At 37.9% G+C, this 17,651-nt stretch overlaps 1 protein-coding gene across 6 annotated transcripts in view; it reads left to right on the plus strand.

The window, feature by feature from the left end:
* The window catches only part of GPC6 (glypican 6), a 1,234,490-nt gene that overhangs the window by 592,607 nt on the left and 624,232 nt on the right, over positions 1-17,651 (plus strand). The gene's annotated exons all lie outside the window — the stretch shown is intronic.

Here is a 17,651-nt window from a genome sequence, read left to right on the forward strand (position 1 = left end):
TGGGGATAACATCTGATGCCTGCATCTGAAAAAATACCATAGCAGGTTATATAACAAAAGCTACAGGTTGCTTTAAGTTTTTATTTGTCTTATTAAGATGCATATGTGTAGTTTCCTATTTATATACTTATAATAAGAAAAAAGGTTTTATTACCAATTTGTTTAATGCTGTATCTGTTTGTATAGATCTGAACTTGACTGCATGGTCATAGTCAAACCAACTGAGAAGAAATGCCTCCTCTTTTCCTAAGCAGTGAAGATTTATGTATTTGACTTTGAAGTCAACAACTGTGTAGCGTTTAGTGCCAAATCAAATGCAACATCAAATTACCTTGTATTCATTTAAGTGAATTTGCAGATTTATGGCAGACTGGCACAGATCCAGAGAGCTAGGGACAGGACAATCACAGCAGATGATTGTAAGAAATGAAAATGAAGTAAATATCTGGGAATTAATTACCTGTAGGGTTAAGGTCCATTCCTAGAAAGAGTCAGGAGCAATGTATTCTGCAATCAATTTGCAAGCACCCAGAGTGTAACAAAGTGGCAGATAACATGGACTCTTCAAAAACAAGCCATGCCAAACAAAACTAATTTCCCTCTTTGACAAAGTGACTGATCCTGTAGACTGGAAGACTTACTGGTTACAGCCCAGTTTGACCTTTGCATAGTTATCAGTGCTATTTCACATGGAATGGTCATTGACAAGCTTGCAAAAAATCACTTGAATGGAATAATAATCAGGTGGGTATTGAACTGGTTGGAAAAATGTTCTTGGGCTGTTCAATAAAAGTATCAGGACAAGTTTCTGATTATTTAGTAGTTTACACAGATTTAATTGTGGATCTATTATTGATTTTGTTTATTTTATTTTGCTTCAAATAAACAGCTTCATGAGAGGACATAAAATATGCTCAGAAACTTGAAACAAACGCAGGTTTGTTGGAGCTTCTTTGACAGAATCTTTGGAAAAAAGATTGGGAATCCAAAATGAGTTTTAACAAATTAGAATCACTATCTAATTGGGAAGGAATTGCTAACTGATTAATACTAAAATGCATGCTGAAGGAAATAAAAACACTAAATTCCATAAATGCAAACTGTGAAAACAAAGTTGTTGTTTACAATAGTATCAACTACTTACTCTGTCTTTTATACTTAATCTCTGGCCCAAACCATATTTCTTGTTGCCAGGGAAAGACTCTACTCATGTCTGAGCCAGGGTCAACATATATCAACAATGCCTTTCGATTATTCAGAAGGTTAAGTCTACTGATGGTCTTTCCTGGTGGCTCAGATGATCTGCCTGCAATGTGGGAGGTTAGGGTTAGATCCCCAGGAGAAGAGAATGGGAACCCACTCCAGTATTGTTGCCTGGGGAATCCCATGGACAGAGGAGCCTAGCAGGCTACAGTCCCCACATTCACAAAGAGTCAGACACAACTGAGCAGCTAACACCTCCACTTCTTTCAAAGTCTACTTATACATTCAGTGAAGAGGTGTTACTCCTAAGCGTCAATTGCTGAAAGACCATCAACAGAGAGAGATGACAATAAAGCTGTACATACATAATTATAGAAGGAGGATGTTGTTCACCTCAAGAGAGAATAGGAGATATATAATTTTTACAGGAATATATTTAATTTTACATAAAATTATCTTTCTTATCAAGTGCCAGGAAGGAGTTTTCTTCTACTCTTTCTGGTTCTTATGACTGGTCTAAGAGTAAGATTGGCATGAGACATCTTATCAGGATGAAGTCATACAAAAGTTTGATATTAATGACATATAGTAATATGTAATTAATATGTCCTGGGTGGGAGAGACCCAGGACAACTGAGTAAGTCATCAAAATGACCGAAGCCCTCACCTTAAATATATCCTCATCTAAAGACAAAGGAGGATAGGGGTAAGGGATCTGGGACTTCAAAGGGAAAGCAATCAATTAGCATGAAGATAGAAAAGCAAATGTTTGGTAGATAAATGTTTGCCAGATCTTGCAGAGACAAAGGGCCAGAAAGTGGACTCTGATGTCTCCGTGTTTCCCCAACCATACCTGGCTCACATTCTTTGCAGGTATCTCTGATGATAGCTCTATTCTGGAAACAGACTCTGTCTTTAAATTATTATAATCAGTTAAGGAGGAGTCAAAGGCTCTTCTGAGTCTTTTGGACCTTAAAAATAATCTAAATTAATCCTCATGCTTGAGACATATTTTGAGATGGCAAATTTTGCTCCCCTTCATAAAGATATCACGCAGCAACTAACATTTACTGTGTATTTTTGCCACCAGATCCATTTTTTGGCCGTTCTCAATAATAATTTACTGTGTATTTTTGCCACCAGATCCATTTTTTGGCTGTTCTCTCAAAAGTAATCCATAATGTCTATTCAGCTCCTCCGCTCATTTTCCAATTGAGTTATCTGGTTCTTTGGTTGTTGAGCTGTCTGAGTTTATATATTTTGAATATTAACCCCTTATTAGATAGATGAGATACAAATATCTTAATTCATTTAGTAGGTTGTTGTTTTGTTTTGTAGATGGTTTCCTTTGCTGCACAGAACCTTTTTGTTTGATGTAGTTCCATTTATTTTTCTTTTTACTTCTCTTGCCTGGGGAGGCATATTATATATATATATATATATATATATATATATATATATATATATATATGGTATAAGATTGGTCAAAAAATTCATTCAGATTTTTCCATACCATCTTATGGAAAAAATCCAAGTGAACTTTTTGGCCAACCTAATATTCACTGATAAAGTTGTTGTAAAAGAGCTACTGCTTAGAGCTTCTAGAAATCTTAGGGTTTCAGGTCTTAAATTCAAGTATTTAATCCATTTTGAGTTAATTTTTATATATTGTGTGAGATAGTGGTCAATTGGCCTACCAGTGCTGAAGACTCAAGAAACGTGGGTTTGATCCCTGAATTGGGAAATCCCCTGAAGTTAGACATGGCAACCTGCTCCAGTATTCTTGCCTGGAGAACGCCATAGACAGAGAAGACTGATGGGCTGTAGAGTTCATGGGGTCACAAAGAGTTAGACATGACTGAGTGACTGAACACACACACATTCAATTTTCCCAAGACCATTTATTGAAAGAAAAAAGCAGCCCAGCAAAATATTTTATTTTAAATATACAATTGATTATAACTGTTTCATTTCAAAAGCCTTATTTATTAGTAAAACACAGTAAGGCTAATTAATTATGACTCATTTAAAATATCTCTGGGAAAAAAGTTTTTACTATGATATTTAAAATAAAATTTTGGCAGAGATACTAAGTTATTGGTATTGTCAACATGGTTAGGCTTGATTTACTTTATTAGTACACTAGGTACAATTAAAGTAAAATTAGAATTATGGCCAATAGAGTTTCATCACATGTACTAAAATAATGTTATTTCTCAAGGTTTCCTGTTCTTACTTTGGAAATGGCTTCTGCAGCCCACTTAATTTGACATCTTTGGCACAATGAACCAGAACCTGACTTGGAAAAACACAAAAACTGCATTGGCAAATGATCTGCCAAGTGACCCATGAACAAAAGTGAGATTGGGTTGCCCTTTGAAATAAACCTATTTGAATTTTATTATCTCCAGAGCACCTTGTGTCTCTAATCTTGTGAAAGGTTAGTAGTCTATCCATCAGAGCAAGATAAGAGTGCTGGTTGATGTCTGCTCTTGATGATAACTGAATCCAGCAGTTGGAGCTGGAAGAAGGAGATTCATTACCATCAGCAGTTCAAAAAGAGGAGGGGAAATGGCCACAGAGCAAGTCATTCACAATAAGCCATATTTTCCTAGCTCAGTGTATTTAATACAAAACAAAATAGAAAACGAAGGATTGCTATATTGAGAAAGCTTTGTAAGCCTCTTAAACAAGTTCCCCTAAATCAGGGCTGTTTTAAGACTACCTGTTGTAGAGATTAACAATTTATAATACATAGATACTTTCTTAAAACTATTGCTAATTGCTTTTGGGAGGTCTTCCTGACACACGTCAGAATAAAATAAGAGTGATGCTGTATCACTGTATAACATATGGCTAAAAGCCAACAAATATTATAAAATATCCAATTAAGTCTAAAAGAATGAATCTGTGGTTTTTAAAGTTAACTGAATATATTCTTTTTAAGACTTTCTAACTTATATGTAATTTAATAATAATTTATAATTTTTATATAATTTAGAAGTTGGGATAGAGATCATCCAAGAATTATTTGTAAACTTAAAACATACCAATGGATCAAAATAAGCATGTGCTTTAGGGATTATTTTAATTTTGACATTATGAAAAATAGGATACATACATTCAGCACTGTAAAATTTCATAAAAGATATGGCACTTAGTAATTGATATTTTATGAAATGTTTAATAATAATTGGTTTTATTCATTGCATTCCAAATGATGGATGTTATAAAAATAAAATAGCCATCATATAACATAGGATTAATGCATTTTTTTTTTCCTTTGAGAAGAATCTGGTAAATGACTGGCAAAGTAAATGTAATGAGTCTTAGGTAAATTTAGATCAAAGTTAGTTCATTTGTATTTATATCTTAAACATGAATACTGTAAGTCTTATTATATACCTATACCAGGATATCCACTGTTTATGCTTCCATCAAAAGAATACAGAATGTTTATTTGAGTTAAACATCTATGTGGCCCAGTGGTGTTGATGTTCATTTCCCTTTGATAATTTTAAGGAATGAAATTATTCCTAAGGTATGACCTGGGGAATTTGTGCCATCTCTTAGTCTTATCCAACAAGCTCAAGAATGTGGATGAGCAACAGAGGTGGTTGGAAGTTGCCTTGACTTTCTTCAGGATTTTGTTGTCAAATGTTTATAGAAACATTCCTAGAGTTACACAATTTGTCATCCTGCACTAATGCTCATCCAGTGCCCACTGGCTCAGACAGTAAAGCGTCCTGCTTACAATGTGGGAGACCTGGGTTCGATCCCTGGGTCAGGAAGATCCTCTGGAGAAGGAAATAGCAACCCACTGCAGTACTCTTGCCTGGAAAATCCCATGGATGGAGGAGCATGGTAGGCTACAGTCCACGGGGTCACAAAGAGTCGGACAAGACTGAGCGACTTCACTACACTACTCAGTTCAGTTTAGTCGCTCAGTCGTGTCCGACTCTTTGGGAACCCATGAATTGCAGCACTCCAGGCCTCCCTGTCCATCACCAACTCCCGGAGTTCACTCAAACTCACATCCATTGAGTCGGTGATGCCATCCAGCTGTCTCATCCTCTGTCGCCCCTTCTCCTCCTGCCCCCAATCCCTCCCAGCATCAGAGTCTTTTCCAGTGAGTCAACTCTTTGCATGAGGTGGCCAAAGTACTGGAGTTTCAGCTTTAGCATCATTCCTTCTAAAGAAATCCCAGGGCTGATCTCCTTTAGAATGGACTGGTTGGATCTCCTTGCAGTCCAAGGGACTCTCAAGAGTCTTCTCCAACACCACAGTTCAAAAGCATCAATTCTTTGGTGCTCAGCTTTCTTCACAGTCCAACTCTCACACCATACATGACTACCGGAAAAACCATAGCCTTGACTAGACGGAGCTTTGCTGGCAAAGTAATGTCTCTGCTTTTGAATATGCTATCTAGGTTGATCATAACTTTTCTTCCAAGGAGTAAGCGTCTTTTAATTACACTACTAATGCCCAGCAAAAACCTCTGCGGAGAAAACAATGACTTTCAATTCATAATAACTGAATTCTGAAACTGATGTTATTTTTTCTTTAGTTTAGTTTGAGCTGATATCTGTAATAATGAACAATGGAATTTTGTTGAATGCTGATTATATCAATTAGATAAATTATTTCTCAGTCTAGAAATAAATAAAAATTATCTGTATTATTTCAGAGCATTTATTCAAAAACCAAAAATGTAGACTTTTTCTTCTTAATGGATAGCTGCCTAACCTTACTCAGAGCATTATTGTACTTTTTGTTTATTTTTTATGTGTTATTTTTACCAATCAGCATGAATCCACTAGATTTAAAGTCAAAAGACTCAAAACTCTCTACTTTGTTGATCTACTCTGTAATTTTGAGTTAAATTTCTTGCTTATTTTTGGCCCTCCCTATGCATTTAGGTATTTCCCCTCTGTCATCAAGCAGTATTTTTTGTGTTTAAGAGCATTTTTCATGCTAAAATAATATCTATTGCTTTCTTCCAAATATAAAGGCAATTTATGGTCATAGTGCAAATTTTAGAAAATTAACAATGTACAGAGAAGAAAATACAAATAAACTATAACATTCTATCCATAATAAGCTGTTTTTGCATTTGCATTTTTATTTTTTTCTCAACGTGTGTATTTATATCTTTAAAAATTGGAGTTGTACTTGGTACATACTTTCATATCATTTTCTGTCTTATCAGTTTCTGCTCCATGGCTTATACTGAATGCAGATTTCCTGTGAGGCAGGTAAAGCTTATCTTTCAAGACCCTTCACTTGAATAGACCCTTTTCAAGGTCCTATGCCTAATTTTATATTTGTAATTATGTTAAAAATTATGTTCAAAATTTATAGGTTTCACTTGTCATAGAATCTGTGGAGCCTATAGACTTGTTATCTGTGTTATGTGCTTAAATGATGCCCTGATTAGACTATTGTAATCATTCCTGTTCTTCTGGCATGAATTAATTCAGACATTATTAGACTTTAGTCCTCCCTCATCCATACAATGCCCCTCTTTCCCTCACCACTGGGAAAGTCATTTGTCCTGGAAGCAGTGAAGACAGAGGGTGACCAGGGGAGTGTTTGTGTTAAGTGGCAGAACAGGAAGAAGAGATGGAGGACAAAGGAAAAGACTAGTTCCCCCTTATCCCCTTCCCCACTAGGAACATTGGCAGTGCCCTTCTCATACTCTTGACACTTTGACTGATGCTAGGCTGCCTTCCCAAGACCAGAATGCTAATTTTCTGTTGTGAAAAGAGAGAGAGGGGAAAGTAAGTGAAAGGGAGGAGAAAGCAGGGTATTTCATGATATATCATATGGCTTGCCCCTCCATCATTTCCCCTCCTTTCTCTGCTCATTTCACCACCAATCATGCATTGACCTAAAGTGAAAGTATTACAGAACACAAAAGAACTGAAGTGATTTTCAGTCTTGGCTGTACTTCGGGACCACTTGCTTAGCTTGAAAATATGCCAATACCTGGATCTCACTCCCAGGAATCCTGATTTAGTCTAGATTTCAGCCTGGTGTCAAGATTTTTTAACTGAGTTTATTGGGCAGTGAAGAGTGAGAAGCCTTGTATTCTGTGGGAAAGGGAGGATGAAGACAATTTCACTTGACTCCTCTTCCTTCAGTTCAGTTCAGTCGCTCAGTCGTGTCCGACTCCTTGCAAACCCATGAATCGCAGCTCGCCAGGCTTCCCTGTCCATCACCAACTCCCGGAGTTTACCCAAACTCATGTGCATCGAGTCGGTGATGCCATCCAGGCATCTCATCCTCTGTCGTCCCCTTCTCCTCCTGCGCCCAATCCCTCCCAGCATCAAGGTCTTTTCCAATGAGTCAAATCTTTGCATGAGGTGGCCAAAGTATTGGAGTTTCAGCTTTAACATCAGTCCTTCCAATGAACACCTAGGACTGATCACCTTTAGGATGGACTGGTTGGATCTCCTTGCAGTTTACCGTTTCTAAAAACCTACACAATCTCTCAGCATCATAACCCTAGGTCCTTATTATTGACTTTTCTTCTGCAAACTGGCTTTGTCCCCACTTCCCAGAATTCACTCTCGGTGATTTGGTACTGGAGAGACTTTTTTCCACTCTCTGGCACAACAAGTATTTGGGCGAAGAAGTAAGGAGAACTGGACAGAGAACTGGATTTCTGAACAGAGCATTATACAGAAGCTTCATTGCTTTTTTCAGTTGAGGAAGACAAAAAGTTGGAAATGATTTCAAGATCTGTAGTTTAGGTTCCTAATGCATTAAATGGATGCTCTGGTTAATGGCATCTGTGGGAAAAAAAAAAAATGAATGCAGGATCATGGAGAAAACCTAAAGAACACTGTAGGCCGACTCTAAGGAGGTGTGTGATGATGAAGGTGAATTCAGAAAGTATCCCAGCTTTCAATTTCACATGCATTGCTTAGGGTGAGATACATACACAGTCTGCAGGCTCAAAACAGTTGTTTGCTTTTGGGAGCAACCGTCAGCAGATTATAAACTTAAATGCATGACTCCCAGAATTAATGGTTTATCTGTACCACCTTATGATCATAAGTGGCCTAATCAGTCTTTCATATTTTAAAAGAAATCTTTGGGAAAAATAACTTACCAAGAAATAAATCATTTATCAAGCTAATGTGTAAAGCATCCCTAAGTCTAGATAAAGTTTAACCTTGTGAAATGTGAATTCAAATCAACGATTTCTATAATCTGCTTTGTTGGTTCAAATCTCTCTCCATCAGCCAGTTACAGATTGCTGCTTCCAGGTAACTTTTCTATTTGAAGCTGAATACACATTTGATTCTGAAAAATCTCCTGGCATTGGGCTTCTTCCACTGACTTTACCTTAATAGTAGAGAAGTACAGGATTTTTGGATGTTGATTTTTCTTTTTTAAACAAACACATTTGATTATAAACTGTGGACATTTTATTTAAAATTTCTTCATGAAAAAGTCTAGTCAATTGGATTAGATACCTTGGAAGAATATAGAATGGTGATGTCCAATTTAGCTGAATAATGTGTTTAAAGATACATTTACTGTATCTTTGGTTTTTTGGTCTGTTTGTTTTTGATTTATTGATTAGGAGTATTTCCTCATAATTCTTGTTTCTACTTATTTATATATAATCTACAAGAGTTTCCAACACATGATGGGAGGAATATAATGACAATAGCCTTTGGATTGACATAGTGAAGAACTTTTGAGTTATACATTATAATATTTTTAGCAACTGATGCTATTTATTATTTTTTAAAATAATTTTTATAGATGTATTATGAGCATTGCATTGTGTTGTAGAGCCTTGTAAGATGTTATAAGATAGTTTAAATTTCTCTTTTCATTAATTATCATGAACAGAGAGTTTAAAAATATATATTTTTACCTTAACCTCGTGGTTATTTTTCCTTTCCTTTTTCATTTTATACTGTCTACTTTAAATTCCAGGTTTATGGTAAGATATTCTCCTTATGAAAATCTCCAAGGACTCATTAAACCACTCTTAGAAAAATTTAGTGGCGTCTACTTTAAAATAACTAAAATCACCGAAATCCTCTAAATCATTTAAGTGATTTAAGAATTTACTTTTGGATTGTACTTACCTTGCAGGGGAATATAAAGAGATGAATGGGCTGCAGAGTTGTCAGAGTGAATTTCTTAAGATAAAATAATGGAGGGAAGGAACTTTTATTATACTACTTAGAGATAACAGACTAATAATTAAATTGTCTTCCTACTTGCAAGAATTCAAAGGCATAATATGTTTTGTTTGATTAATTTATCTTCAAACATTTCACTTAGGATTTTGACCCTTTATGCCAGGGATTGGCAAAATTTTTTCTGTAAAGGGCTGAATATTAAATATTTGGGCCATTTGAACTACATGAGATCTCTGTTGCATATTTCTTAGTCATTGTTGGTTTATATTTTGTTTGTTTGATGTGGCTCAGTGATGAAGAATCTGCCTGTTAATGAAGGAGATGCAAGAGACATGAGTTCATTCCCTGGGTCAGGAAGATCCCCTGGAAGAGGAAATGGCAGTCTACACCAGTATTCTTTCCTAGAAACTCTCATGAACAGAGGAGCCTGGTGGGCTACTGTCCATAGGGTTTTAGCGACTTAGAGTTGGACACAACTTAGCAACTGAGCACAGCACACATACAGCGTAAACAGCAAAGCTTCCCTGGTATCCAGTTGTTTCTTACAACTCACGTTTGTCAGCACTGGTTTGGAGCTCTGGGTTATATGCCAGTTCAGTGGTCTAGGGAAACTTGCTTAACATTTCTGGGCCTCAATTTCCTTATCTGCAAAATAGTATGAAAAGCTCATAACACGGTGTTCGACATGGTGTAAAATGCCTTCTGTGTTAAACATCAGGCAACTTCCTAGGTCCTATCTCTAGTTCTGTTGAAATTACCATCATTCATTGTTTCTAATTAAATTGTCGTTTTCATTTATGTATTTCAACTTTCCTCCAAAAATGTATCAGGTACAAATGGAAATAATTAAAATATTCTGTTGCCATGTTGACTGCATTTTAAGTCAGATGTATTGGGAGTGGGGGTGCTTACTTGGGTATAATAATCCCTCAAACAGGAAATTTATAAATTACTACTATTAGCTCCCTTTGAAATTTTATGTGGTGGTGGTTGAAATTATATAGGCATTTATTAATTCCTGGCATGAATTGATTGAGTAAATCATAATGCTTATTATAATATAATAAACATTATCTGAAAACATACACATGTACACACAGAGCAAGAGAAAGTATGAATTAAGAGATAAAGACATAGCAAATCCCAAACTAATTTTTGCTGACAAGCAGCTTTATCTCACAATAACTCCAGATTCTGATTTCTCCCTTACTGAATAAGTTGTTATTTTAAAATAATTGTATTTAATTTAAACCCCATAATTTTAAAAAGTGCCTACTGAGGGTTTGTTTCTTACACAAAAATTCAACTGATGTTTAAAAAAAACTACAAAGATAATATAATCAGATAGCTATTCAAATTAGTTGTCCTCCTTCCCTTACATAGTTCTTTCATGTGAATAATGAAGAAATAAAACATGGTATCTTATTGCTTATTGAAAACAACAACAAAGTTCCAAACTGAGTTTATTCGATCACCGGATGGAAGAAGGCTTCGCTGTACTATGGGAGACAGAGTGGTTTCAGTGTTAACTCATGATAGGCTTTGCTTCAGTGAAGTAGGGGAGTGAATGTGAAAGGCAGCTTGGTGAGACCATGGGCTGTGCGGGCAGAGTTCAGTAGAACCAGGAGCAGGAGAGACAGCAGTGAAACCAGGCAAAGCATAGACCTGGACAGACAGAGCCTCCAGAGAGGAAATGAAAGTCTGGCAGCGCTGTCTTGATAATCACCAAGCTTTATTTTGCTTGTAGATACACATGAACTTGGAGCATGGGAGGATATGACTGTTTGAAAAGTAGAAATATTAGTCACTCAGTCATGTCCAACTCTTTGCAACCCCGTGGACTGTAGCCTGCTAGGCTCCTCTGTCCATAGAATTCTTCAGGCAAGAAGACAGGAGTGTGTGGCCATTCCCTTCTCCAGGGGATCTTCCCCACCCAAGGATCAAACCTAGATCTCCTGCATCACAGGCAGATTCTTTACTGTCTAAGCCAGCAAGAAAGCCCTTGCATGTTTAGATAGGTATAAATACACGAGTTTGACCATCTGGTGATGTCCATGTGTAGAGTCTTCTGTTGTGTTGTTGGAAGAGGGTGTTTGCTATGACTAGTACATTCTCTTGGCAAAACTCTATTAGCCTTTGCCCTGCATCATTCTGTACTCCAAGGCCAAATTTGCCTGTTACTCTAGGTATTTCTTGACTTCCTACTTTTGCATTCCAGTCCCTTATAATGAAAAGGATCTCTTTTTTGGGTGTTCGTTCTGTAATGAAAAGGACCTCTTTTTGGGGTCTTGTAGGTCTTCGTGGAGCCGTTCAACTTCAGCTTCTTCAGCATTAATGGTTGGGGCATAGACTTGGATTACTGTGATATTGAATGGTTTGCCTTGGAAACGAACAGAGATCATTCTGTTGTTTTTGAGATTGCATCCAAGTACTGCATTTCGGACTCTTTTGTTGACTATGATGGCTACTCCATTTCTTCTAAGGGGTTCTTGCCCACAGTAGTAGACATAATGGTCATCTGAGTTAAATTCACCCATTCCAGGCCATTTAATTCACTACTCCTAAAATGTCGATGTGCACTCTTACCATCTCCTATTTGGCCACTTCCAATTTGCCTTGACTCATGGACCTAATAATCCAGGTTCTTATGCAATATTGCTCTTTACAGCATCGGGCTTTACTTCTGTCACCAGTCACATCCACAACTGGGTGTTGTTTTTGCATTGGCGCCATCTATTCAGTCTTTCTGGAGTTATTTCTCCACTGATCTCCAGTAGCATATTGGGCACCTCCTGGCCTGTTGAGTTCATCTTTCAGTGTCCTATCTTTTTTGCCTTTTCATACTGTTCATGGGGTTCTCAAGGCAAGAATACTGAAGTGGTTTGCCATTCCCTGCTCCAGTGGACCACATTTTGTCTGAACTCTGGAGTTGGACTATACAGAAAGCTGAGAGCTGAAGAATTGATGCTTTTGAACTGTGGTGTTGAAAAAGACTCTTGAGCGTCCCTTGGACAGTAAGGAGATCCAACTTTTCCATCCTAAAGGAAATCAGTCCTAAATATTCATTGCAAGGACTGATGCTGAAGCTGAAACTCCAATACTTTGGCCACTTGATACAAAGAACTGACTCATTTGAAAAGACGCTGCTGCTGGAAAAGTTTGAAGGTGGAAGAAGAAGGGGATGATAGAGGATGAGGTAGTTGCATGGCATCACCGACTCAATGGACATGAGTTTGAGTAAACTCTGAGAGTTGGTGATGGACAGGGAGGCCGGGTGTGCTGCAGTCCATGGGGTCACATAGAGTCAGACACGACTGAGCAACTAAACTGAACTGAACATGTGTTTGGAGGATGACAAGAGAGCACATCAGTTTTGTCTGCTCTAAGATGCAGTTGTAGGATTTCTTTCCCTCAAAGGCGGGGCCGCAATGTTATCACTTCCTAAAAGGAGCCCCATCCAGATGGAGTCAGGATGTATTTCACTGGGTGCTCATGTTCACCGTCTATTTATTCACTCCCTAGTCACCACTTTTTAAGGCCTGTCCTATGGCAGGCCTCATACATGGAGATGGTAGTTTTGGTCACTAACAAGCTTACCTGTGAATATGATGTGCATTTCAGCTTCTTTCATTCAAAGCACACACAGCTCCTGGAACTTTTCTTGTAAATAAATTGCCAGACTGATGAGGTATAGAAAAGTGCTGGTCTTTTCTTGGAAGGTTTCGATGGCCTGTCTCTAGGCTTCTGGGATTTGGATTTTTTAGCAGAAGAGTAGAGCTCACTGGAGAGACTGAGCATGTGCTGGGGACCGTTATGTCTGCAGACAATTTTGTCATCACTGCTGGAGGGAGGATGGGCCAATAGCATCTAATAGGCAGAAGCCAGGCGTGCTACCTGTTGTCTTATAGTGCGCAGGGCAGACACTCAAGGAAGATGGTCCAGCTCAGGGAATTCCCTGATGATTCAGTGGTTAGGACACTGCATTTTCATTGTGGGGGCCCAGGTTCAATCCCTGGTCAGGGAACTAAGATCCCACAAGCCACACAGTGCAGCAAAAATAAATACATAAATTTGATTAAATAAATTTTTGAATTTTTTTAATTGAAAAAAAGATTGTCCAGCTCAAAATGTCAGTAATTTTGAGGCAGAGACCTCTGATGTAGAGGATTAGCACTGAGTCATGCATTCCACATAGCTACAGTCTGCCGAGGGTGACATTTCATGCAACAAGGACTCCCTGAGCAGCATCCACCTTCTTATAGTCTCACCCTGCAGGGAGTGGGGAGAGATAGGTTATTTAGGGACCATGCGTTTAGCCCTCAAAGTCTGTGGGAGACAAGAGTAAATGGCACTGGGATTCCTCCTCCTTTAATGCTCCTCTTAACTCAGCATTTCCCTGGTGCTCACATCAGTTGATGATGTAAGCAAGGAGACTTTGAAAGGAGAAGATACGCTGGAAAGCTGACAGGTGTGTGCAAAGTGAAGGACTCTTCTATTCACTTCACCTTGAAAAGGGCCTGGGTAGAGGGCAGGACCATAGCTTTCCTGTGTCTGAATCATAGCCCTTGTCTGAGATCAGCTTTCTGAATCATTTACCCTCCATGCCAGCAACTTGGAGTTTATCTTAGCCAAAGCTTGGGTTGTGAGCTGATTGAACCTATAGAGCATGCTTTTGTGAAGGGGAGGGCAGAAAGAAGAGATTAGGAGAGAAATAAACTCAACACAAATATGTGGATTTAGGGAAGCAAAGTCAATAGACCTGCTCCCCCTGGTGGGATAGATGCTGTGATCATGCGTAAATACAGTCTCCACCGACTCATGACAAGAGCTTTCACTCACTGGGTTCTATGATGACATGAATTTATACCACCAACCTGAAGCATTAATTTTAAATGAGCTGGCAGTGAGGAGTGTTTTGGAGAGCATGAGAAGAGAATAGGAAAACACTACAGTTTCTAGGTTAATGCTGAACAGTGCTTGATCCGGTCGCCATGCCTAGTCCTGCTACGGTAATGTCAACTAGTCAGCACTTCCAGCGTAAACGGGCCTAGCGTTTGTTTTTTGAGGCAGACTGCAAATTCCTTGAGAACCTTCAATCGCCTCTTTCTCCTCTTGCTTGTACTTCTCCTTAGTCCTGTGTGCACCTGACGTTTTGATCCATTCATTTGGAGGCAATAAATGGAAGCCTTTCACAGATATCCTTAGGGAGCCTTTTGACTCCTGGGAGTTGATTTTTGCCCCTTTAGAGGCCTCTCCAAACCGTCGGCGGTGTGCATAGACTCTCTTTTTTGCTTTTGAAACTGGTGGTTTTTATCCACAAGATTGCTCTCCCAGTTGGGGCAGTCTGCCCCGCAGCAAACAGATGTTCACATCCACATCTCCCCTCTAGATGAATAAAATCCTCCCAGAGGCTACAGCTGGCTGGAAAAAGTTCTTTTGTGCTTCTGTGAAGCGTAACTGAGCCCTAAGCAATCACCTTTGATGTATATTTTGTGATTGGGGAAGAAAAATAAATAAATAAAAGCATTTTTATTTGCCATATTCTTTCTTGCAGATAAGAATTTTTTGTTGACTGAAGCCTGTATCCAATGAGAGCTTTGCCCTTAACCTAATAAGCAAAGGATTAAATTGAGTCGTGTCTCTTTCTTTATGTGGTTCTTCAGTTCTCTATGGTTTTTGGGCATAATACTTTCTCAGCAAAATGGGTCTGGTAACTGTCTTCCTTCCTAATCCCCATCTTGTTGGTTTGCTGAGAGAGTTTTCATTCAAGCATAAAATACTTTGTTCAGAGTCACCCTTCAAAAGGTGGAAGTTTCAGTCTATGGGCATGCTAAAAACGAAATGAGTATACTTAGCTTTTGGAGGACATTAGTTTTGCCTCAGTACCTCGGATCCCCATCTTTCATAAGGTCTAAGATCAATGTACTTTAAGGTAGCAACATTTGTCGTAATTGCCTGATGTATTAGCATCCTTTAGTACCAAATATTAACTTTGACTGTGAGATCACTAAACCATATAATGATTTTGAACAAGGAATAATAACTTGACTTTTGAGGACTGGTAAAACTAAGAGCAAACTTCTGAGTCAATGACACACCCTTAGACACAAATTTAATCCTGGCATCTGAAAAAATGTTTCTTGAACCATATTTATGGAAATATGATAACTGAGTTTCTATATTCATAAAATTATGACTACTAATTTAGGCATAAAGAAATAAACCACAAAACACAGTGAGTGGGTAATCTGATTTTACCCATTTTGCTGCAAAGTGGTCAGAGACTAATATTTTCCCCATGTCAGGAGAGGAAACACTAGTAATGTTACTTTCAATAAAAGAAATACAGGCAGAAACCAACACAACACTGAAAAGCAATTATCCTCCAATTTTTAAAAAATTAATTTTAAATAAAAAAAAATTTAATCCCTACAGTAAAGCATTTATACCTCAAGTCTTTGGAGAGCAACAAGAACCAGAAGAAAACAACTCCCTCTTTTGTTTAGCTCTTGCAAATCCAGACCACATTATTGATTACTGACAATTCATTGCTGAAGGCAGTACTCTGTATTCAATAAATTAAGCTTTAATTTCTGAGTCCAACAAAATAATTGACCTCAAAAAGAAGATAAATGAATAGACCATCCTGAGCTCGTGATGAGAATCCACTTTCCAATCTCATTATATTAGTATTTTTCAATTCAGTGATTTTTCCATTCTTTCATAGTTTCTTTCACAATCTGTAACACCTTTTACCTGCTCCTATATGAATAAGGCCAAGCTATTTTCATCTTTGGTTTCAAGACTGAGAGGTTTTATTATGGTAATACTTTGGTATTAATATTAATAATTTATTATAGTTTCCATTTTTAAGACAATCTAAGTGACTAGTAAATTTCTGAAAAACTTTTAAACTGTTTCTGATTTCATAAAATCATAAATAACATAGGCAAATAGCATATATAAATAGGGCTTTCCTAGTGGCTCAGATGGTAAAGAATCCGCCTGCAGTAAAAGAGACCCGAGGTCGATCCCTGGGTTGGGAAGATCCCCTGGAGAAAAGCATAGCAACGCACTCCAGTTTTATTCCCTGGAGAATCCTATGGAAGGAGGAGCCTGGCAGTCTACAGTCTGTAGGGTAGCACAGTCACACATGACTGAAGCAACTTAGCAGATATGCATGCATAGCACATATAAATATTTTGACCAATGAATCCTTTGACAGTTTTGAAAATTTTTTCCCCATCTGATTTTCCTTAATGAATCCTTGAAGGTTAGAGAGGTTTAATACTATGTAGCCTGATTTTAGCATTTGATAAAAATTAAAATAAGAACTATTTGGTGCCTTAAGGGTGACAAGCCATGAATTTCAGATAATCCCTCTATTTTTGCTTAGATTGTAGCAATAGAATTTCTGTATTTAAGAAGAAAAAGTGTATTCTTTCATAATAAGAGGATAAACATTGAACAGTGTCCTTTTTAAATTTAAGCATATCAGTTACATTTGAAAACAAATACAAAATAATCACCATTATAGACACAATTTTATCAAGACAATAGTTCAATGTAGCTAAGTCAAGTGCTTCTTCTGATAAAGAAGAAATTAGGTGTAGCTCCCATGGACGCCATGAAGAGAGTCATTGATTTTTCCTTCTGCATCTCAGGAAAAAGTCTCCCCAAACCTCTGGATAAAAAAAAAAAGAGATTTTTGTTGTATTCATTCCTATTGGAGTTCCTTGAGGTATAGAGGACATGATTATTCCCTGCATTGGCTGAGGGGGCCATAGCTTCTGGGAATAAGAGAGAACAATGGGCGGTAAAGTGGAATTTCTTTGCTGTTGGGAATTGGGTTCACAGACTCAGAAGCATAATCTTTCCTTAGCCTTTTTCCCACCCCCAGTTACATTCTCCAAATGGGATAACGCTTGAGCTTGCTCTGGTGCAAATGGATAAACTTTGTACACACATGAACTCTGTATTTCCTCTGTATTCTTTTTTTTGGGGGGGTGGGGGGGCGTGGAGTATAATTGCTTTACAATGTTGTGTTATTTTCTGCTGTACTACAGTGTGAATCAGCCACATGCACACATATATCCCCTCCCTCTAGAGCCTCCCTCCAGCTTCCCCACCCCCCCCCCACAAGTTATCACAGAGCACGGAGCTGAGTTCCCTGTGCTGTACAGCAGCTTCCCATTAGCTGTCTATTTTACACATGGTAGTGTATATATGTCAGTCCTATGCTACCAGTTCATCTCCCCTTCCTGTTCCTGCCCCTTTCCA

This window comes from Bos grunniens, chromosome 12, assembly GCF_055505025.1.
Source record: "Bos grunniens cultivar Pamir isolate PY7600 chromosome 12, Bosgru_T2T1.0, whole genome shotgun sequence".
Lineage (NCBI taxonomy): Eukaryota > Metazoa > Chordata > Mammalia > Artiodactyla > Bovidae > Bos > Bos grunniens.